The sequence below is a fragment of the Falco peregrinus genome, chromosome 5 (genome assembly GCF_023634155.1).
Source record: "Falco peregrinus isolate bFalPer1 chromosome 5, bFalPer1.pri, whole genome shotgun sequence".
Taxonomy (NCBI): Eukaryota; Metazoa; Chordata; class Aves; order Falconiformes; family Falconidae; genus Falco; species Falco peregrinus.
Window position 1 is genome coordinate 86,425,537 of NC_073725.1, and position 24,369 is coordinate 86,449,905.

General features: G+C 45.0%; 1 long non-coding RNA gene across 1 annotated transcript in view; it reads left to right on the forward strand.

Moving 5' to 3' along the window:
- LOC114010822 (uncharacterized) overlaps positions 1–24,369 on the forward strand; it is a 51,243-nt gene that overhangs the window by 6,040 nt on the left and 20,834 nt on the right. The window contains exons 2-8 of the long non-coding RNA XR_008747444.1: positions 245–376; positions 2,979–3,101; positions 3,215–3,301; positions 18,276–18,335; positions 18,706–19,371; positions 19,728–19,807; positions 22,633–22,991. This is a non-coding gene — a long non-coding RNA (uncharacterized LOC114010822). The remainder of the gene's footprint in view (positions 1–244; positions 377–2,978; positions 3,102–3,214; positions 3,302–18,275; positions 18,336–18,705; positions 19,372–19,727; positions 19,808–22,632; positions 22,992–24,369) is intronic.

Consider the following 24,369-nt stretch of genomic DNA (forward strand, 5'->3'; position numbering starts at 1 on the left):
CTGAAGAAGTTGCAACTCTTCACACCGTGAATGTGCGTTCACAGATAGTATATACTGCAGCATACATTTAAATTTGTTACCGTATCTTGTAAGAAGTGAGGGCTTCTCAGACCTCTTCCAGGGGTCATCTGCCCTCTCCTGCAGTCTTCTTAGGTGGCTTCAAGATGAGAGGAGGAATGTTAGACTGTATTTTTCACAGGGCTTAGGTGACAGATGAATAATGTATTGTGTGGTCCCATTTCAGTGCCCACTCAGGACTTTCCACTGTGGGAATAGGCTGCGTTTTACTACAGCTCCACTGGAAGGCTGGTAAAGGCAAAAGGAGAAGCCGGGTGTACGGTGGAAGTACACCTGCATAACCAGAGCGGTGGAAGAGGTAAGATACAGATAAAGACACTTTTTGCCTTCGTGCAATAGAAAAGAGCCACCCAGTTTTATTTCATGTTCCCAAGTGTCTTTCTGGGGGATTTAGTGCACACAGGCACCTAGAAGGTGCACCCTGGGCAGATAACCCCCCTGCAGAGCTGGCGGCGGTGGACTGAGGGGGGGTTACAGGGGAGAGGACTCCAGCAGGTGTCACCCGCACTTAGCAAAAAGCAGCTGCTGGGAAGATGTTCTCCATTCGCCTGACCTCTAGAGGTTTTAAATCATATCATTCAGATTCATAAAATAGTGTCAGGTTTTGTTGTTGTTTATTGTGCTGAGTCTGAAAAGCAAAGTGATACAGCAGTAAAGGGAGCAGCCATCCACCGCTGTTCATGACAGGTCAGCCAGAACCCTACGTTTCCTAGATATTAAATCTCCATCCCACAGAGGACAGTTAGAACAGATCAGAGATGATGAAGACTAAATTAAGGATGCTGAAGGGGGCCCACAGGGCTCCTACATAAACACTAATCTCTGCAGCTTTTCCTTCTCTTAGGTTGCTGCCTTCCTGCCACTGCAGGATTCTTGCGTTATAATCTGTGGGGTTTGTGTTTCCTGGTATTAAATGAGTTAAGGCGTGGGACCTATGGGACCTCTCATGTCTCAAGAGACACAGTACTCTAACGCATCTTACTCAGAGGCTGGTCTACATGTCTAGCTTCACCTGCTATTTTACTGAAATTAATTTACTTACATTGAATAGTGCTTTCCCATAACATAAAAATAAAAGCAGAAGGAATAGATTACTGCCTGTTTTTTTTCTTTTAGTTATTAACAGAAAGTAGGATTAGGAAAATATAGTGTGCCTCATTAGTTGAAGGAAGGGCTCCAAATTTAGTCCCCGTTAAATGCGTTAAAAATCCCTGTATTACATTATCCTTTATTTCATTATTGGGCTTTCCCGGTAAATGTCATTTTATTGCTGAAGTGTCCCCTGATGAACTACTATGTGGCCTTTTTACAGTACTTGCATAAAAGCATGCCTCAAACTTGCTTCCCTCATTCTTGCAAGGCAGCCTATTGTTTTAGATAGGATTATTCATGCAAGGCAGATTAATTCACCTACAGGAAAAAACCCCATGGTGGGTGCCTCATCTAAAGGAGTTCCCTGTGGAGCAGAAGAGCAGTTAGAGTTACTCAAACTGCTTATAGCGGAATCTGGGAAAATCTGGTTTGTTATGATAGGAATGGAAATCCATAACAAGGACACAACTCCAATGCAATCAGAGACAGCAGTAACCCAAACCTTGGCCTGAACTGCCTGCTCTGGTAGGGTAAGAGAGGAATGATGCTGTTGTCTTTGTGCCATAATAATCCCGAACCAAGCAGGAAATGTTAAATAGTACAGATGTGCAGGAGGTTTTGCAGCGCAGCACACATTTCCTCCCTTTGACCTGTGCTGCTGGCCAAAATTCAGGGTCTTGCTGGTTGATCAGATGGGAGGAGGAGTGAAGAGGGGTATTTCTGATGTATTTCTGTTTGCTTGCAAAATGCTCCCAGCCCTTTTTTCCTGAACACAGAAGAAATCACGCAGTTGAGAGCCAGTTTCCTTCCTTATAGCTCCAGACCTGCTCCAGGCAGCAGCGTGACCCCAAATCCCTCTGTTTCTTGTATTCAGTCCAGGTTTTATATCAATGATTGTTCAGGCTCTTTGAAGTTTCCGTTCCCTGCCTGTTTCAATATGCTGTCTTTCTGTCTCCTCTTCCACCTGAACTGTATTGTCCATCCACACATAACCTTCTTTCCTTTTAATATCCTACCCAAAACTGTCCTCCCAGAGCCTTCAGGTACTTCAGCATTCTTGCATCATGGGTGGAAATAGACTTAATGTCTCCTTCAGCTACCCTAAATAAAGGAATGCAGTTAAACCTACCAATTTCAAGAATGTTTAACCCAACCTATAAAAATAAAAGCCTAATGGAGTGTTGCCCTGAGGTTTTCATCTTACTGAAGACTCCTCTAGAAAATGCTGTGAAGTTTATAAGTAATGGCATAGAAATAATAGGGAGTACATCATTCAAAAAAACCAGAGTATTTTGCAAAAGACGTCAATAGATACGAAATAGATTTCCTTTTTCCGGTAGCAACCATAACACATAATACTGCAGCTTTCAGTCCAAAGATTCAGTTGTGGCATGAAAAGTTAAGTAAGAGTCTTTACTAAAGTTGCTGAAAAGGAGAAGTAAAAAGCATAACATGACCTCCGTCAGCGTGTAACATCTTAGAGGCTGGGATCATTTTTTCTGTTCTGTGTGCCACCCTTTAAAAACTCAGGGCCTCGCCTGGGCCTGGTGGTCAGTGATATTACAGTAATACGCAGGCACAGTGTCCATAGGTGTGTAAAGTAGCACAGAGTGGCCTTCAAGAAGGTCAAGAGACGAGGATTTACCTAACTGATCCTGCGCCACTGGAACTGATGACAAAGCACCTAGCGCTTTTAATAAAGGATCAAACCTACACAAGTGGACAGATACAGTTCTGAAACATGTGGTTTGGCACAGGACACTTCTTGGCTCCTAAACACTTATTTCAATCTGATGTCTTCCCACCAGCACAGGTTAAGCAGCTGCAGCCATCAAGGAGAAAGAGAAATCATGGGCTACCAGCACTTCCAGAATCTCAATGGAGATGCATGTTTTATCAACCAGTAATTTGGAGAAAAGTTATGTTCCCAGGTAGCTTGATCCAATCTGTTATTTTTTAATTATATGAACAGTTTGGTGTGGTGAGAGCAGGGCAGCTGCTCAGTGTAGGTCTCAGCCTCATTAATCTAAAATTGTGCTTGCAGTGGAAGCCAAACTCCTGAGTTGAATAGGATGAGAAGTGGTTGTGGAGTTTGGAATCTCTTCCATGGCCAGACTTCCTCAGGAAAATGGTGAGTTGCCTTGCATACATACTAATACCTAGGGCTTGACCCAGCAAAAGCAGTTGAGAGAATTAACCTATGATTGTAAGCGGATTGCTTGCTCTGTGTTATTACAGAGCCATTTTCCTTAGTCAACCTCAAAACACTTTACAAAGGAGATTGCTTACCAATGATGAATAGTTTAACGTGTACAGTTCTTTTCTCCTTCACAGCACTTGAGTATCAATGCATCTTCTTGTTCCTCTGATAAAATGTGTAAGTTAATGTTATGATTATCTTTTTGAGTGGAAAAAATTGAGCCCTGTGTGTAGGACTGGGGAGGGGGAATTCCTCCCTCCTTTGGTCCTATCTTGATGGCCTTTGCTTGTACCTAGTGTCAGTTGCAAAAAGTACCTTATTTTGTAGGTCTTTGATCAGCCTGCTGGTTAGCTAAATATATACCTGTGGGGAGATAATTACATGCTATCAATAGTAAGGTGTAGTAAAATAATTTACGTTAATTAAAACACTTGCAAAACCAAAGCAAGAATTTTCGCTAAGATAAATCTGCTGCAGTGACACCTGTATCTGAGACTGCCTGCTTCCTGTAGACAAACATGAAAATAAAACCAGGCACCAGGAAAAAACAGTTTCTTCGTGCTAAAAAGAGGAAAGACATGTACCCACTGGGAAATCTATGGTGGTACCAATCCAGAAGGGCAGGGGTGAACACGTCTTCCATCTGTGCAAGCAGATCTGACTTCATGAGTGTAGAGAAGATTGGTGTGATGAGTCCCACCTTATCAGTGTGTCTATTTGGCTAAGTGTGAGTGGCCCAGCAGGAGGGTTGTACAAATAGGCCCCATATTATTGGGGGAGGATTTGAAGACTAATTAAATAGTGTGAGAGAGGCTTAAAAAATCACCTTGTTACCATTTTTCAATCCACTGTCAGTTGCTCCAGCACAATCCTTGTACTTTTCCTCTCTTCCCACTCTTAATGTCTGATGAAAATACTCAGCACTTTCATAGCCTTGTGTGGAAATTGTCTATCTGACCTTCCCAGCTGAAGCAGTCAATGGCTATTCTCCCTCTGCTACCTTGTATCTTGGAAGAAGCTCAGTTGCTGACCCAAAGGCACTGGTGGGTCTGGGACATTATTGTTTCCACAGCCCTGTGGCACCGCTTGATGTTGCTTCCTGCAGATCTCAGGCTGCAGCCAGTCTCCAGTTCAACCCAGTGCATCTCTCCATTGAGCACTTCTGGAAGGGCTTGTATCCCAGGGTTTTTCTTTCTTCCTGATGGCTGCAGTCACTTAACCTGTGATATCAAGAAGACATCAGATTGAATTAAGTGCTTAGGAGCCAAGAACCACGACTGTTTTATTTAGACCTCATTTTTTACCAGTGGGTAAGCTAAGCATCTTCTTAGAAGACACAAAGGAATCAGGAGGTTTGTAGGGCTGCAATGGGAGAGCCACAGCTCAGCCCCCACCATCCAGTTGTCTCTCAATACATATGTAGTCCAGGACTTCCAGTTGGTACTTGCACATCCAGAGAGTTAGGCCCTGCCTCTTTCTCCAATCAACAGGTGCAGTCACCATTGCTGGATTCATGGCTGTGTTTGATTAGTTGGTGAGTGAGTTGGTAAGATACCTGCTGCTCCATCTGTTCTCCCTTTTCTCAGCGCTTGTCTGTGGTGCAGCAATGGATGCATGGATGTTTGTTTGCATCATTCTCTCCTCGCACCTCTCCTCGCACGTATCTCTGTGATTTTGTTGTCATACTTCACTCACAAATATCAATGCTTTTGCACTCCCTCTCCATCTTGCACCAGATAGAATTCTAGCTTTTTGCAAGGTAGTGGAAGTGGCAAAACAGATCTGTCTAATCAGGCTCACTCAGTGGCCATGTTATCCTATACAGTCGGCAAGAAAGGAGCTTAAAGCCAGGGTGAGAAAGAGATTCCTCTCTAAAGATCAGCTAAGACTGGGGTGGGATTTCAGCCATGCGACTCTGACATTCAAGCAGGGCACGTGGGCACCCCCCTTCCCTCTCCTGCTCTGCAGTGTGAATTGGGAGGGACCACAGCAGGCTGGGACAGGGGAGCCAAGCTGCAGCAGGAAGTATTCAGATGTATTTAATTTCTTTCAGGGTGACCTTTAACAGGTGTGGATTTACTGGTAGGGAGAGGAGAGGGAAGTAAGCAAGGGATTAAGGGGACTTTACCCTCCCTCCACTTTAAGCACCAGCTTGCACAGCATTCCAGTACTGTGAGATGCAGTTTGTGGCTGTATGGCTTTATATCTTCTGCCTCCCTCGGTTTTGGTCAGGGTTGCTGGCTGCCCCTGCTCTGTAGCACTACTGGGGATTCAACACATGGCATGCCGTACTGCCAGGTATCTCAGATACAAATCTGGGGTGCCGGGTAGAGGAGAAAAATCACCCTGTTACCTGCAGGAATTGGGATTTAACCTATAGTGGAAGTGCACAGTTCAGGCAGACAGAAGGGAGGGGTGTGTGGTACGTTCCCTGGGTGACATTGCCCGGAGATCTTTTCTTGTTCTAGTGCTGCTGCATGCTGTTGAACAGCTGCTTTCCTCTAACCCAGTGTCTGCTGCAGTTCGGTGATGGATTAAGGCAACTCTCCATTTTCCTTATCCCTCTCCAAGGGGAGTTGTAAAGTTTAATTAATTACATTTTGTAAAACATGATGAGATTCTTGGATGATAAATGCTATACAAATGTAGAGGTTTTTTAATGAGCACTGTATGACGGCTGCAACAAAATGCTTGTTTATTCAAACTGATCTAAGCTGCAAAAAATCCTCGCCCCGCTGCTACCAGACATGTTGCCAAGCACTCTGTCTTTCATGGGCTATTTGATTTGAGGGTCCCAAGGTGCTTTTTGAAACTTCAGCAAAATAAAAAGGCAAGGAGTATATGTCTGTATTTTACAGATCTTTTCCTTTATATGTGCAGTTTAGATTATACAACAATATCACTTAGCAATAGGGAAGGGAAAGATCAGTTAACAGTGTGGCTAGATGCTGTGGCTGTGTGGCAGGGGTATGTATACCTGTTGTAGTTTTGCCTGGCCTTGTCAGGCACCAGAGTTCTGGCACCATGTATTTTGTGTTTTGCAGGTTCCCCATGGCTGTGGGTAGGTGAAATCAAGCCTGGCTGCAGCTTCTCTGGTCCTCCCTCCCAAGCAAACAAGGTTAAAATGAAGTCTGGGAATGTCTGTCTTTGTTGCAGAGCACATTGTAAGCCTGCTCACAGGACTAAAGGTAGTTTCCATAATTAAAAATGCAGCCTGCTGTAAGTGCAAGCAGGGTGCCATTTCTTTTGCTGGAATTCAGTCAGGAATAAAGTAATTTCTTGAGCTTACAGATCTGCCTTGGGCTACTTGGTGGCTAGAACTTCAGGCTTACACCTCCAGAAAGCTGTTTCTGCTGTTATCACAATGCTGAAGCATCAGATCACCAGTGAATGGAGGAGAGATAAGACTTGAAGCAGTGTTTAAAGCAGAGCCTGAAAGAAGCAGTCTGTAGATTCCACCCAGTGATGGCACAGCCCAGTCCTACCCAGCTTCTGGGATCCAAGGATGCTCTCAGCAGAGGCTGCTATGGTTTCTGGCATGGGTGTTATGGGGCTGAAATGGTGGCAGCAATCCATCAGAGCCCCCTGTACTTCATCTGCACTACCGTTTCCTTAAAGCTGCTGCTTTGCAAAATTTACCTCTTCTGGACCTTTTATAATCTCTGTTTCTTTTGGCCAGCTGGAGTTTCCCTTAAGGGGAGAAGAAGAGGTGGAGAATGGCCTCTGTGTAGATATTGGCTGGCTGTGCCGGGAAGGAAAAAGAACACACAAGAAATGAGCTGTTGAACCCATGGTGATATGAGAGGGATAAGTGAGACATTTGAGGGAATAACCAACCAATCAACCAATCTCTCAAGCAATTTGTCTTTCCTCATTATAAAGCAACACCATAGTGGGAGAGATGTAGGGCCATTCTTCAGAAGATTTATTGCCCTGTAGCATCTGCATGAGAAAACTCTAAGTGCTGAGTAGAGCAGGAAATTGGAAGTAGATTGCACAACCTGCAATTCAACAAAGTTCTCGGATCTTCTGTGGAAAGAGAATGCTGGAGTTTCAGAGCTGGCTCTAGCTTGTAAGGCTTTCTCAGTCCTGGGAGAAGAACCAGTGTAGGTTTGGTTAGAGCTGATGGAGGCTTTGTCATTTACGGGTCTAGTAAGAGCATCCCAGAGTGCTGCTTTAACCAGCACAAAGGAAAATACCTCCCAGTGCTGTGACAGATCTAACTGTGCCTAAGATTAGTGAAGCAAATGCACTTACACAAACTATTGGAGTTTACAGGACCTCTGACAAGAGAGGGGTGCCTCTGTTTCCTGCCTGTGAACATATCTCTTTACAGCCCTCTGTATGTACAGCATTTTCTCAGAAACCAGCCTCAGGGACAATTATGCATTAATAGCTACTTCTTTCAGAAGCAGCCAGCCCTGCTCCTGAGAAACAGCTATTTTCAGGCAGTCTTGTTCCTGAGGAACTGCTATTTTTAGTGAGTTCTATTTCTGAGGCAAAAAAAGAGAAGAAGCCGTTTCTGTATCCCTCCACCATGGTCCAGTCCCACTGGCTGTGGTTGACTTGCATTTTGCAGGAAACATTTCCTCTTTACATCTCAGTAGCCTGAGGAAAGTGGTTCTCCAGCCATTACAGAAAGTGGCAATCCGAGCTGGGGCTAATTATGCAGGGAGGACTTGTGGGAGGCAAAACTGTGCTCACATACTATAGATTCCATTAGAACGAGTAGGGAGATGTAATGGAGCTCTCCTGGGAGATGCAGGACTTTTAGATACCTAATTTGGAAGTCCGTTCTGGTATCCTTTTTCAACATCCCAAGAGTAATGATTAATCCTGTACTCCAGGTTTCTCTGAATCAGTTTGTAGCTGTAGTAAATATGGGCTGAACATGGTAACGTCATTGATGCTATGGGTAGATTACTTGAGGCAAGAGAAACTCAGGTTTTGTGGTCATTAACTCACGATGCACAATCATCTGGCAGCGATTTCAACTCAGGAATCTGCAGATGAGATAAAAGAGGCTCCATCAGAGCTGAGGAATGTGGTGTTTTGCAATATAAATGTCTAATATGCTCAAGGCCCCATAAATGCACCCCAGCAATGCTGTGCATTCCTGCAGCATCCCAACAGCATGGACCTGGACATCTTCCGTATGTTCTTGCGGCCATGGCCTTTCAAGGGGCATTCTGTAGATGCAACCATACAAAAATTCCAGTAATAGCTTTTTGTTATTCATAGATTTAATGCTAATATTGGTGTCCTGACACAAGGGTGAAGGGATTCTCGCCATGCTGAAGCTGTCCTCAATTTCAGCAGAGCCTGTGCAAAGTTCGTCTCGAGTGTGTTACGATCTCTTCCCTGCAGCTACTTCTGCCTCTGATAGGTGCATGGCTGAAGGTAACAGGTTTGGATAACAGTGGTATCAGCAAAGAACATACATTGGAACTGTGTCTTGGCAGGTTTGTATATACTAGCAGGTCTTTCCTTGGCAGGGCGTTGCTATCTGGATTCAACAAAATCAGCAGCTTTAGTCTCTGAACAGGGTCACAACAGTATTGAAAAAAAGCTGCCCGTCCTTGCTCCGGCACCATTTGCTCAGGGGCGGCTTTCTAAAGACTCTGGTGTGTGTGTGGTCTGAAGGTCATTCTTTCTCGGAGAGAGGCTCTTCTTTCCTGTCTGAGTGAAAAGGGGAGGCTGTTAGCAGTTCAGCGCTGTAAGCAGTTTCCCTTTGCTCTTGTGCAGGCAATACTGATGAACTTGGTCTCTAAGTGAAGATTATTTATCTTGTTTTTAACCCTCTGCAGGAGAGAAACCTGGTTGTGTTGGTCCTGCAAAATCAGACACTGCCCCCACCCCTCTTTTTTTTAAATATTCCTCCTATTCTCTCATCTCCAGGAAAAGTCATTATCTCTGGACCGTTTCTTGAAACCCAATTGCCTTTGTATTCTGGTCATAAGCAGAGCATTGTTCAAAGTGCGAGCGAGTTGTGGCTGCTTTTATCACAACGAGAGCCCATTATTGGCACTTTTCCCTTTTTACTGCTTCACTAGAGAAAGGCAGGCGAAAAATGGGACAGAAATCTAGGAAATGAAGGGTAATTTACAGTTCACAAAGGAGCAGTAAAAATTAATTAGCTGTCTGAGGATCCATTCCGACCTGGGCCGTGGAGTTTGTGCCAGCTCTTTGCATTGCATAAACTGTGCTGTGCTAGGCTGCTGAGATCAGGCTTGTGCTGTGAAATTAAGGCTCTTTGCTGAGGTAGAAGTCCTTTGGGGCATGCAAAATGTGTATGCACACCTAATTTGGTGTGCCAAAGAGACATGATGGTGCATATAACTCAGGTCATTACATGCTCAACTGGCTACTTATGACGTTCACTATTAGTTGTCACAGTAACTGCTCATGTAAATTACGGATGCAGTTATCCACATAATTTAACACCGAGCTCCTTTGAAAATCCAGGCCTAATTTCTCCTCCTTTTCTGTGTTGGTGTCTGCATGAATGCAACATGCTTATACACCATATCTGCCAATTCCAAAGGGGCTCAGAGCCGCAGAGGGACTGGAGAGGTGACAAGACACTGGCCCAGCTGGGCTATGGGCCAGTTTGGTTCTGCTGTGGGATGCGGGAACTGAGCAACTCCAGCATCTTGCCAATCATGTTGCCAGCCCTTCAGTCAAGCCTGAGATCCCCACCTGGAGAAAGAACTTCACAAATCAGAAATGTCCTAAATTGGATCCTTTTTTGGTGCATAATTTTCAAAACTGTAATTTCCATTTGAGAACTATTTGTCCTGATCCTGAGCGTCAGCTGAACTCATTTTTTTCCCTGTAGTTTAATTTAGGCAGCAGATGCCATCAGAATGTTAATGCCTTCTTAATTCTCACCTACATGCTTTTATTCTTATTAATTTGTTATCTGGGGCTTTAATATTCTATTTTTTTCCTGCTTTGATCAGTTGAAATAATTTGATGGCAGCATTTCAACAGGGCTTGCAATGGGAAAGTGTGTAATGGTGCATCACCAATGTATGTTGCTGTGTATCCTGCAGCGTGCTCAGCTGTTGTACTGTGAGAGCATGAATCATGTGATGTTTTTAGGTGATTATAGATGAGGCCTTACTTATCCCTGCTGTGAATAACTAGAGAGAGAACAAGCTTTAAGGACTGTTTCCCTGGTTCAGGATTTTGCCCAGTGCAATCTAAGGGCTGGTGATCCAGGAGTGTGATCCCAGCCTGTGGAAGTGCAACTGAGCTTGCATCCAACGTGCTTGGACAGCTGCCCAGCCACAGCGGATGCTTTCAGTCAGCACCCTTAAACCAGTGGTATGGGGCAGTGATGGAGGTGTACCCACAGGATTCTCTGTTCTCAGCTCAGGGGTTTAGGGATGGTGCTTCCTAAATAAGAGCCGCAGGGAGTGGGGCAGGGACCTTTCCCAGCTGGGATGCAGTGCTGGAGGACGTCACCTTCCAGGACTGGAGGTCAGCAGGAGCTCTTTGCAGAGAAATGGGGATGGATGGGTTCATTGCTGCTCCCCAGCCGATACCAGATCCAACTGCACGGGAGTGTCTCTGTTGCTTGGGTGCAGGGAAGCAGCAGGTTCGGCTTCTGAGACAGGTGTAGCGAATGTTACCTAGGAAAGGATGTTTCAAGCTGTGCAGAAGTAACAACAATAAAGTTAAGGAGTGTCAGAGAAAATGAACGGTTTTACTAACTTAATCGTAACAGTTCTGCTTAAAGAAAGAGGAAGAAAATTGCCCAAGTCCCAGACAGTTTCTCAGTCAGTGTGGTTTACTCCCTCCTGGCAGCAGAGAGACGGGACATCTTGCCAGACTTTACTGGCTACTGTGGTACAACTTCAACAAGCAAAGAAGCCATTTTTCCCACTAGAGAATGTGAATGATCCGAATCCACCTACCAGGCGGTAAATAACTAGAGGGAGAGTGGAACTATTTGTCCTTTTACGTTATGACAAAACTCCACTCTTGATGCACTCACACATAGGTTTGGGGTAGGCAACTGAAAGGTTATTTTATCACAACTGAAAGATAAAATATGAGATTTTCTAGACACTGTCCCTGTTGTGAGAGAAAAGACAAGAGAAGGAAAGGGATGAGGATGAATCAGCATTTTACTATGTTGCTTCTCAAGCCCAGTGTCTACCATGTTGTCCAAAATGTGCATACTTGGTGCTCTAAATTGGGTTTACCTACCTTTACACTATTAAGTTTGTCCTAGCAAATCTAAGTCTGTGGGCTTGCAAAAACATCTTTTCCTAATGCCACTGGCTCAATTTTGGGAGAGGCTAGTTCAGGAATAAGGGTGTGACTTTCTGTGTGCTTGTTATTGCTTGTTATTTAGGGGATGGAATATGTCTTGGGTTGTCCCCCAGTCTTTCTGGGAAAAGCATGGGTCCAGGTTCTGTTTTATCCCTCCAGTACTATTTGCAGATACCAGAGGGTCAGAGCAAACATCTCTTTTCATTGGATACTACCTACAGGATGAGGGGTGCTGAAAGTTGCAAAGTCACATGTTTGGCTTTTAATAGCATCGCAAAGAAGTTTTTGAAGGTGAGGTTCATGTTCAAGTGAGCAATGGCCTGCAATTGCACTCCCAAACACATCTGAGTAAAGTCCCAGTCCAGATGTGCCCTTTATAGACTGTTAGGAATAACTGGCTAGTCTGGTTTTTGCACAGGCTCTGTGCTCCCAGCCAGGCAAACACTAGCTAGTACTATGTACTTGGAAGTTCTGATTGTGTTTATTGGAGTGGAGTGACTCCAGATCAGAGCTTGCTCATGTCCAGGCAGCCTGAAGGGTGACTGATGAGCTTGTGAAAGAAAATCTCCACATTCAGACCAAAGACTGCACAGGGCAGGCGCCTGAGTAACAGCTGCATCCAGCACTTTGGTGGGAAAAATCTGAGTAGGGTGAAACTGTGGCTTTCATTTGGGCAGATGTAGTCCATCTGCTGATGGGATCAGGAATGGGACAGTATCCTCTGGAAAGCTGGGATTAAGATACACAAGCGGTGCATGCAAATTAGGCATCAGATTATGCACATGAGAAGCACGATGGTCTTCTGGTATTTTGATTGGCTTCCAGGTTTGGATTTGGAGTCCTTTATTTCTGGTGCATGAAGGCAGCAGCTGATGTTCTGTGCCTCAGAAGATGGTTCTGCCTGTGACTTCCAGATTCCAGCATGACCTAGTGCAATGGCAGTCACACACTCAGCACAAGCTGTCCCCCCTCCCTCTGTAGTTCCCTCCACAGGAAAGTGAATCCTTCTGCAAACCAGTCCCAACTTGGACAGAGATGCCAGAGGAAAAAGTTTCAGAGGCCAGGTCCTTCCACAGGCTTTGCCCTGTCCGTCACCCTTGAAACTTGGTCCCATTAAGAGATGATAGCTTTCTGGCTGATGCAAACTGCTGCATGACACATCGGATATTGTGTATAGCACTTGAAGAGGTTGATGAGAGCTATCTGAATCATTCATTACCCGGTGAAGTAGGTGAGTGACTGCTATTGTCCTTATCCTTTTAGAGAAGAATGCTCAAGCACAAAAAGGTTGAGCGATTTAGTGCAGGTCCCTAAAGGAAGAAGCATCAGAGCTCAGAAATAGTGCTTGGTCCCATGCTCAGATAATTATTCTTCACTTGTTTCTCTCTGAAAATTATTCACTAAGGGTTAGTGTTGTTATGGGTGGTCAGCTTATGCTGTAGAAACATCATAATGTGAATTTAGTCTTTTCCGCTATTTTTTTGGTAGTCCATGAATCAGTCCCAGTTCGCCAAACAGTTCCTGCTGTGTCTCCGTGATAAGCTTTCTCTTGGTAGGTGTTCTGTGTGCTTGGCTGGTCATTCGGTTCACATGGGGGCTTTCCTGACTCTTGTTCTGAGGAATGAGGCTTTTTTTAAAAGCAAAGAAATCCTAAATGTTAGATTGCTGCTACCATTCCCTGGGGCTGCGTGGAAGGATTCATTCTTTAGGCTTCCTGAATGGTTTCTTTGGTTCTCAGCAGCTCTCGCACTGTTCATGAACAATGCTGTTACTTGTGTTGTTATTGCAACCAGACGTTGACTCGGGCACCAGTGGTGCTAGGTGCTGTACAAACACAGAGCATCTGGGTGGTCCTTGTCCTAAGGAACTGATGAAACCAAGGTTTGCAGTGTGCTGCAGGTCAAGTCTGTCTTAATCCTTCCAGCTCTAGTGCAATTGTGAGAGCTAAATAATAAAAAGAACAGAGTGGGAAGGAGGTCTTCTGCCTGAGCTAATTCCGGGATGGTGGGGAGCAGAGAAATCCATTTATACCCTAGTAAATATGTATAAATGAGGGACTTGAAGAGACCTTCTGTCTATTTGGGAACAACTAGAATTCCTGCTAAATAAGACTCAGCAATTCATGTGGCAACTAGGGTGGTCTTGATTTTTAACCAATAAAAGAACCAGCCTCTTGATCCCTGGCTTTCTTGCAGTATCTGTTTCTTTCTCTCTTGCTCTTTTCTCTTTCCCCAGCCAAATGCTCAAACATACCCAGAAAAGCCTGTTCTTTTCCCAGCTGGCTGCATCTCTGTGGAGAGTCTGTGGCCCTCTCCCATTTCAGGCCTGTTTGACCTTGCCTTGTAACCAGATGTTTCACTGGAGAACGTACACTGGGGAGAGCCTGGGTTGCATTCAGCTGCTGGTGAACTTTCTGCCTCGGTCAAGCAGCTGTAAACAAAACCAGCCCAAGAAAAACAAAACCTTTTCTAAACTGAGTTGGCCAAGGACAGAAATTAATCCAGAGATGCAGATGGCTGTTAGCATGTTGATGAAGCTGCAGAGAGAAGGTCATCTGCCATCCCTGATCTTCAAAGATGGGTTTCACTTAGCTGAGGGATCGTTATTTTGGGATAACAACTATCGTTCCTCTGGTTCTGGAAATATGTGACACAGAGACCTCTTCCAATGCTGCCCACGGTGCATCATACTGTTTGCAGCTGTCCATGCATTTGAGTGAGTTTCTGGCCAAGAGTATTTAGAAAGTGGTGGCTTGCTGGCCTGAAAGTCTCAGAAGAAGGAATCACAAGAACGCCGTAGCAAAATGATTAGCCAGGGACATCCTTTCTTTTGAGAGCTGTGCCACATGTCTGTTGAGATTATTCAGCTGGTGCTTGTAGATGGGCTTTCTGCAGAAACAGTCCTGACATGATCAGGAGAAGATGTGAGCAATGTCTTCTGGGGTTAAAACTACAGTGGGGTTGTAAGAACATTGTTCTTTGGTTTGGGAAGTGACCAACTATAGGAGTTCCTGTTTTGCACAAGATACAGCGGGGCTGGTCATTAGCTTAGACACAGTGAGAGCCTCACGTGCAAGATGACATCTAAAACAGTATGGGGTCCCCTCATCCTTTCGTGACAAGTTACAGGAATTGAGGGATGCTAACTCAGGCTCTTCCAGCTTGGTATGGACCTGGAGTTCAGACCTGAGAAGGCTTTTTCCATTTGAGTTGTGCTTGGCCAGATTAGAGGGCAGAAGGGCTGTGCAAACAGCGAGATATGCTCCATCATCTCTGAACAGAATCAGTTCTTGAGCCACAGCCATTCTCTGTTGAAAGGGTCTGTTAGGCTGAGCTGAGACTGCTGGGAGAGGGATTCTTGGCCCACTGATCACTGCTGTACCAGGAAGGATGGAGGCCTGTGACTGAGCACCGTATGTTCAGAATTGCGTTGATACCCACCTCAGTGATTTCTCCTCTGCAAGGGTTAGGCTTGCTTGTCCCTGAACATCTGCTACCACTCAGCAGACATCCACCACTGTGTTGAGATATTTATCCAATGTTCAGTATTCCCTCAGAGGGAAATGTGCCATCTCCTGCTCCTACATGTATACTAGCTCCACTTTCTACAGCCAAGTACCAGCTTGCCATAGGAAATGTCGAGGTGACCTGGCTACAGCCCATGGCCAGTTTCTCCTCTGATCCATCTCTGGCCCCATAAATCATTTTTAATAACCAGAGTGCTCTTAATGCAGCAATTCTAATGTGGGCTAGATCTGTTTAACCTAATCTGAGTATTAAAGCTGGTCACAGTGATATCTGAGCACCTGTGACTTCCTCAGACCAGCTAGAATTCAGGACCGTGAAGCCAATGGCTTTTCCTGTTCATGCTGTAGTGACACATCCCTCTTGGGGTGATTAATACCCTCCAGAGATGGCATTAGGTCAGTTACGCCAAGATAAGGAAGAGAGAATGGGGCCGTAGGGCAGATATTCCTTTCAGATTCCCAAATGAAAAAGTTTTCAGACTTTCCAGACCTTGGCTTCAGCATCTTAGGGAGACATTCTTTTGGAAGAAGCTCTGGGGGTGGCATTGCTTGGCCAACTGGGCATGAGGAGAGAGCTGGACAGAGGAAGGAATCTGATAACACTGTTTTGCCCTCTGCGCTTAGATCAACACTTCACTCTCTTTTAAACATCCGCTTCATCATTCCTGCTGCCCAATATCCCACTATGGCCCCAGCAAGAGCTATTTTAATCCCTCATCATTCATCAGGAGGCCCCTTCCTGTTCCCTTTCTATCTGCTCCTGCATGCATGTATGTGCATCTCTCCACTGAGAAATCCCCTATGCTAGCTGTTGTCAGAAAGGTCACCCAGGGATATTCACAAACAGCAGGTGTAAAATTAACAACTGGTGCAATTCCAATCATCTGGCAGGAAGGAAAACATTGGACAATAGGTAGAGCCAGGGTAAAGTTTCCAGCTGAAGGCTTATTGCCTGATATAGGACAACAGATCGGTGGGCTGGGAACTCTCCTAGGAATGTGAAACCGATAGGGTATTAGCAGGCCCTCTCTGCCCCTCCAACACAATTGTTTTCAGCTTGCTCAAAAATATTTGGAAATGTTACCGAGCAGGACGTGTGGGTGAGAAGGCATCTTCCAGCCAATCAGCCAAGTAGATTTCAGCCCTCCCCTTGAATTTCAGGCTTTTGTTTTCCCTGATGGAAGGGAAGGTGAATCCTCCATGATTAATTTAGGGATCTTAAAGCATTTTGGATGAGTTCCTGCAGCACCACTAACAAGTGATGCTCTCAAGGATTACGGAAATTGTGGAGAGATGGCAAGATGGATGGGTGGATATGTGTTCAATACAGATTCTGGCCTCTTACTGTTTTTGTGGGTGGAACTGATTTTAGCTGCGTGAAATGATGTATCACTCAATAATGATGGTGTAAGTCTGTTGGAGGCATGAATGGTAGATCCTGTTAGACCTTGACTAGTGTCAGCAGCCAGAATGGTGGACTGAGTCTATGAGCACAGGAGTAAGATTTACTGTAAAATGCAGTCTGTGGAGGTATCCAAGGAAAGTTGGCAGCACTGGACACAGTGAAGACAGTGGAGAATGGCAGAGGCTGTTGAGAGGTTTGGTTTAAACTGTGGCAAGCAGAGTTGCTCTGCAAGTATTAGAGAGAGTCTAGTAGCTGTTCCCAGCATGGAGAAAGAGCTTGGCCAGAGGTTTTAACTAACACACAGCCTTTTCTCTGCTGGAGTTCAAACACAGAAGTCTTGCCTCTATGAAGTAGAAGTAAATGTATGGGAACCGCTGCAACTTAAGAGCAATACCTCAGTGCCCACAGCTATCTGGCTTTAGTCTCCCCTGTCCTTCTCATTCCCCACCCTCAGAGCTGTCTGTTCATGTGATGTGACAGCAGGTGTCTTTCAGCAAAATGCTGCCACACCACAACTTGTAGGCTCGTGTCTGGCTTACACAGTGCTCATCCTCTGTTTAAACAGGTTTGGTACAAGCTGCATCTACCACAATACAATTAGTGCTGAAAATGTGCTCTTGTGGGTCTCTGAGCCTAGGTAGGGATCCCATTGCTCTCACTTAGCAGGGATCTCACATGGACTGTGCTGACAAAAGATGCCTGGGCTGAGAGGAGGTCTGATAAGGCAGTGTAACCCTGACATACGTTGTCAGCAGCACTGCCATCGCCAGCGAGAGCAAGGGGGAGGACTGAAATTCTCCTGTTCAATTGGGCGAATTTGACACCTTCTCGTTCTTGTGTCCTCGTGGCTCGGCCACTTGACATTTCTAAACATTCTCAAGCAAGTTCACTGGAAAACTATCCCATGTCAGGAGCTGGTGATGTCAAGGCTAATAACAGTCGTGGGGTCAAATCCTTCTGATCCTTCAGGCAAGGACCTCAAGATTTGGCTCCAAGTCAATAACAAGGTCTGTCACGTCAACGATGGCTTATTATGAATCGCAGCGCAAGCCTTTCCCAAACAAAGTGCATTTGTTTGGTCTTCCATGCAGGAAAAGGTTAACAGTTTCCAAAGGCGGGTTCTCTCTTCCTTGCATGGAGCAGCAAGCAAAACCAGTGAGCTTAGAACAGGCAACAGCACTTCACCTTAGAGCAGGAGATGGGGATGGTGATAAATCTTTATCTGGGAAATTCTTCTCTTCCTCTCTGGAATGGTGCAAGCTGGTTGTTTTCATCTCTAGAGATGCTAGGGGTTTTTTTCTGTGTCCCCTTCCATCATTTGAATGTTAACAATACCACTTGGCTGCCTTTGTTAATGTTACAATGGACCTCAGAAAGAGGGAGCTAGCCATATTGGGCATGCAGGGCTGAATGTCAGGGAAGGAGATAGCAGGGATCATACTGGCTCACACGTGCTGCAGTGAAAAAAGGAATTGTAGGATGACATTCACTTTGCTATTACATTGTAATCCTGGCAGTGTGTTGAGAATGATGCCACTGGAATGGTGTCCAAAATGCTAGTTATAACCACTTCCTATTTTTAATTTCCTCTTAATAAGGGAAACGGTGGTTGTCATCCTAACAATAATGATGCTGCTCTGCCCTTCCAGATGTCAGAACATGGGTTAACAAACGCTGATGTCTCTCTACAGGCCTTTCTTCTGAACTGAAAACCTCTGTGCAACGCAGCCCACCCAGACACACATCAGCAGGTACAAACCAGGGTGCTACAGAAAATGCTGTACCTGCATTTCTGGTGGCCTCATTTTACAAGGGAGTATTTGAATCATGGAGAAATAAGGTGACTCGCTCCATGCCCCTTGGTGAGTCAGTGGCAGAGAACAGATTCAACTGTTCACATCTCCCATTTTTCTCTGTCAAATGGCCTTTCTGCTGTTTTTTAGAAGGCATTTGGCATAAGGTTCCTAAATAAGTAAGCTGATGTTCAGAATTGCTGAGTCCTCACTAGTTCCCCTCCAGGCAGTACCTAAACAAGATATCCGTGGGGAAAGCTGTCATGTCTTGAATATCAGCAACTGCTAATGGTTATTCCTTTTTATTCACTCATATATGTTTTTGCAGGTGGATGCCAGCTCTGCACACCCATCCAATCCGACGCATGCAGAACCAGCACAGGACATGGAGGACCACAGCAGGTAGCCCCAGTTTCCTGAACTGCTATTAACAACATGATTGTTTCACACATCCCTCTTAAAGACCTGCCTGATTATAGGATTTGAACTGTGGTTGTCAGAAGTCTTAGCTAAGGGAAGGTTGGTCCACGTGGCTTGGCTGAGTGATGCTTTGCTTTTGAACAGCTCCTGACTCCAGAGAGAGTGCGTTTCTCATTTTGCAAAGCACTTATCTCCTGCTGGCTCATAGGAAGTTTCTGTAGACTCTCTCTCCACTGAAGGTCAGATTTCATGTATCTTCTGAGATCCTAGAACCAGGGTTCTGCAGTGCTAGAAAAGCAGAAAGGAGAAGACTATATGAGGTTATCAACATTGAGCAAAACAGCGTTTATGGCTCAGACGGCAATTTCAATTATCCAGCACTTAGGCATCAAGAAGATTCAGATAAGAGGTCTCAGATTTAGCTCCTCTCCTCTCTGCAAGTTAATGTGCCACTTTTCCTTTTTTTTTTTTTTTTTTTTTTTTAAGCAGACGATCAAATCTGTAATAGCAAATTGCAAGTTAAAAGGCAAAGATTGTCTCTGGAGAGAATGGAAAGAACCATTTTGGTTCTAGGGTGAGTTTTGTGATCCACCTGAAGCATGGGTAGCTGTCATTATACACACATTAAACAGAAGCTTAGTGAGCTTGTTGTAAGACTAGTTGGATATAATCCTGTGGCATTTTTATAAAAACATTTGAGTCCATGGATGCATCATTTGCTATACTGGGTAAAACCTAACTAAGCTCCTGTTATGCTTCTATCAGGGCTATTTATACATTGTGAGAATGCAGGAACCTAGTTTCTGACTTCTGCCTTAAATCTGAGAAGAGTCAATTGAAAATTATATAGTTTGTGCAGTATTAGATTATAGGAAAACCTTAGAAAAAGCTCTGCCTTGTAGCCCCATCCATTTATTTTCCATTGCAAAGGGTCAAATTGCCAAAAGAAGAGGTGTCACCACCAAGCTGAAAGGAGCTGTCTCCCTTCCTTCCCTGGAGTATTTATACAGGTCAGTCCCTCTAATATGTAAGCTCTTTTCTCCTAGCAGTTTCCTCATAGGAGAGCTTCCTAATTTTCCTTCTCTCCTCACTTCATAGCCACCCACAAACAGCTTTTCACTCATCTGAATGCTTGTAGATCACCAGCATATAGCAAAGCTTTAAGGAGCATGTGCCAACAACCTATATACTAGTCCAACAGCACTGTGTTGAGGGTTATCTTTATTTTCTGGAATAGATAATGATCGTCTTTAGAAGAGCTTCTTCCTTAACAACTTGCTTCTAAAAGGCTGTCACTCCAGCCCGACCCTGTTTTCTACCAAGAGCTATGGCTCTGAACCCTGTTACACTTCTGAATGATACCTGTGGCACACACCCATTCTAGCTACTTCTAATTCCCTGGGTATGTCAGCAAAAACTTCTGCAGGGTCCTGACACCTGCTGTGAGGGTTAGGCAGCAGAAAAGCTGTACTGCTCTCAGCCTTTTCTAGCTACCACAGAGCTGATGGAATCCCTCCCCCTGCTTGCCCTTTGCATTACTCTATGGGGTGGAGAGGAAGCAATCCTCTGAATCTAAAACTCTCCTACCCTTCTTTTCCCACACAAGTTAATTCCCAGCCCTTGCTTGCTTCTGCTCCAGCCCCCTTCTGAGCGTGCTCTCATTAAGACCCCAGAGGGAGGAGGTGATGCTCTGAAATTGTCTTAATTGCTCTTGTTTATGCTGGTTACGATGGCAATAGGTTGCCATGCAGAGGAGGCTTTCTTCAGATGTGCAGGTTCTCCATTGTTCCGTATTCTGAAGGATTGTCTGTAGGCAGCTCCAAGTCATTTACAACAATAGATTAATATGAAGATCAGTAATACTGGGTGACTCACAGTCACACATATGCAAGACCCGCCAATCGCTGTGACCTGCCACCGGATTTGAGGGGAGGCTAAACGTTCCTGGTATGCTCTTGCAGGATGCTGAAGAGATGCTTTGCACTTGCACAGTTTCTGCTATCCAGGAGCTCCCTGAACATGAATGGAGAATGCTATTTTGATTGGGCAGATGATGACTGTTAGACTCTCTGGAAGGCAGGGAACTGGAACAGAGTATGTCTTTGGTCCAATGTAAATTTGCACGTGCCAAAGTTCAGACAGCGGTCAGGAATCCTGACTTTTAGTCCCTGATCTATCTGCCAGGCACTGTTAACATCCAGACCCTAAAGAGGATCTTCTAGGAGTGTTGTGCACCACTTGTACTGTATCCCATTTATCACCCTTGACAAATGACAGAGAAAAGCTCCATCTCACAGGGTCTTCTCTAGACCTTTGCAGTACAGTGCCTGGGTCTTCATTTGGCAGAGACCCATTGGAGGTGATGTCAAGATACCTTGGCTGTGAGTTTGGCCCTTCTGTCCCACTGTTCAGGCTTAGGTCTTCATGCTGCCACTGACTGCCTTGGACTAGGGATATTTTGCTTTCTATTCTTACTCTTCTGGATAGGCCCAGGCTGTCAGGTCAGTATCAGAGACACTCTACATCCCTCTGATCCATTTCTTGAATCAAGAGGTCTGTGTGCCATTCTTTCCCCTATATCCTTGGCTCAGGGATATATGTGCCCTCCTACTATGTCCCCACTAGTCCTCATTCACCCAGGATCCACCATTCTCCTTCCATGTGCCAGGCACCCCATGTACCCCCTGCCTCTCTCACCCATCATTCTCCCTACCTCTCTCCTGCTGTCAGGGGCTCATCATTCCCTCCTGTCTTTCCTTTCCTCCATGCTGGGTGAAAGGGGAGATGCCCACTTCTATTTTTTCCCTGTCTGGGGGATACATTATTTTTTCTCTGTATCTGGGAGATACAGGCAGGGATGAGAGGAAGGCTGTGTTGTGCTAGAAGGGATTAATAGCTGTCACCAACCTACTCTTGACTCTAAAGTCCATTATGGAGCTGGGTCAAGCTACTGAAACTCCCCACCCGTTTTCTATTTGCTGCTTGTTTTCAGTCCTTGGATGCTGACAACAGCCCGATAATTTCCAGTGTCAGATTTGGTGCTCCGTGGTACCATATTGCATGTACTTCAGCAGACAGACAAGTGGAGAAATACTTTCCAGCTGAGTGTGAAAAATTGCCGTGCTCAGTCCATAAGTAATGTGCTTCGTTGAGTCTAGCTAATTTTCTTCCCCATATAAAACAGTGCGGTTTCTGCATAATTTTTGCATTACAAAACCACCAGATCTCAAGAGCTTGATGGTGGGCCAGGCCCCAAGTGTGTCACTAAGTAATTACTGAGTCCCCGCCTGCCTCAAGCTGAATCAAACCTTGAGGCAGAAGCTGAGGACCTGACCCCTGATTAGGTCTGTGTGCTCTTCCATATTCATAACAACAGAAGTGTGCTTACACTGGGTCATCAAAAGGGTGAATCAGTACCCTGTCCTGTATATATAACCCCAAAGAGGGCACCTAGGCAGGACTAGGAAGACTTTTCTTCCATAAATATGTATTTCATTTGGAAATACAACTTATATAAATGGTTAGGAGTTCTATGTAATTAGCAACCCTCAGTGGATTTCTCTTCCACAAACTTTTCTAGATCCCTGTTAAGTTCCTATAAATTTTTAGCCCCTTCAGCATCCTCTGGCAAGGAGTTCCTCAGCTTAACCACACACCTCCTTTCATTTGAACCTGAAATCCCCCTGTTCTCAGGCGGTTTTGAACCACCAACCTTTTAGCTAGCAGTGGCACACATTTACAAAGATCTTGAATTAGCCATGTATTTAGCCATAATTAGCTTTTCTGCTTTCTCCATGCGTTTGATTCTGCTCTCTGCTGGAAATCTGCACTGCAGTATAGTCACATGCTGGAAGGAGAAATGCAGAAGAACCTGAAGCTCTTTGAGTGAAATAGCGCAAAGCACCTACGCAAGGTACCAGTGGTCACCTATGGAACATCCCCTTGGAGCCACCACATGTTGCCATCACTAGACGGTGACATCTCCCAAGCTTTGGAGCAGACTTGGTTGCTGATCCAGAAGAGGGCAATGGTGACACATCCCCACTGATGCTCTGAGCACCAAATCAGCTGAGGACAGCCACTGTAGGAATGTAGCCAAATAGCCAAACCACCTTGGCTAGCAGATCTGTATGTTCCTGGCTGTTTTGTGGCAAGCAGATTGAAGTGGGAGGCAACTTTCAGCTACTGTCTCAGGTCAGATGGGACTGTCAGTCAATTGTTAATTATGACTCTTCTTCTTACTAATTTCTGTAACTTCTATCACCATGGCAGCTAACTGCCGTGGAAAGATTCAGCCAGAAAAAGGAGAAGACAACCAAACTTTTCATAGCAAGGGAACAGGAACAAGCTACAGAGGAGGGAGGCGTGGAGGAAGAGATCTGTAAATTGTTTTCTAGGAGAGTCTAACGCCATGCTCTGAAAGCTGGTCAGGTTTGGCTTTGCACGGTCCTATCAAAGGGAGCCAGACCCATATTCTGACTGTCCCATGCTGAAAGCTCACGTTCAGCTAGTCTGGTCCCAGCACAGCACGTGATGAATGCATGGTACGTGTTCGTTGCGCAGGATGCTGGGCAATATGATTTGTCTTACTCTGTGCCCATTACTGGGAAACTGTGTTATTATCATATCTTCTCTGCCCTGCCCTGGTCCGTTGATCAGTTTTAATCTCTGGTGATGGCTGTGTGTCCGCATGAGGAGGGAGAAGGAGAAACTTGACAGCACTTTGAGCTCTGATTAATTTTTAAACTTCCTCCCTTTCTGCTTATTTTGTAGCTTTTGTCCTGATGCTGAATGTGTTCTTTCCCCCGTGTGTCACTCCCAGAGGAACAGTGTGGAGATGAAATGCCACTCAGCCATCACAGGGCATTTTACCTGTGAGGGCCTGGAACTGAACAGGGCTCTAGGACAACTGGCAACTTCTGTTGCTGCAACAGCTCACAGGCACATGGTGACACAGTGCCTGAGTATGTCTGTACTATGGGCAGAGCAGGTTGCATGGTATCATTAAAACAACAGCCATTTTGTTGCTGTTTTGCAGCAACACCATGCGATTCTTGCTAAAATGACAGTCTAGCCCATTCAGCAACTTTCATTTCTGATTAAGCTTTCCAGCCTGTAGGTATCTTCTCTCACACCTGTCTTACCATTTCCATTTAGAAGGGTTTAATTTAGAAACCCATTATACCTAGCCCTGCACAGACCAAGCCAATTTATTTACATAATTCCTCAGCACTTTAGGGAAACAGACTTGTTCTGAGTCCTTTCTGGTGGGAAGGATGGACTCATGCTTCAGGTATTGGTTTGAGATTCAGGAAAAACAGACACTGTTCTAATAGCGCTCACAGATTTCCTGAGACCTTTATCAAGTCACTTACCCTGCCTTGCACCTAACTTTTGTATCTGGAAAACAGTCAACATAACAGCACTTTCCCTGCCTCTGGTTTTAGGAGAAAAACATAGTATCTAGATGGCATCAAAGTCCTTCTGTTTTGTGCTTTACAAATAAAGTATAAAAAGCTGATTTCTGTGCTGGAGGGACATCAGTGCATAAGAGCAAGATGGGGACAACAGG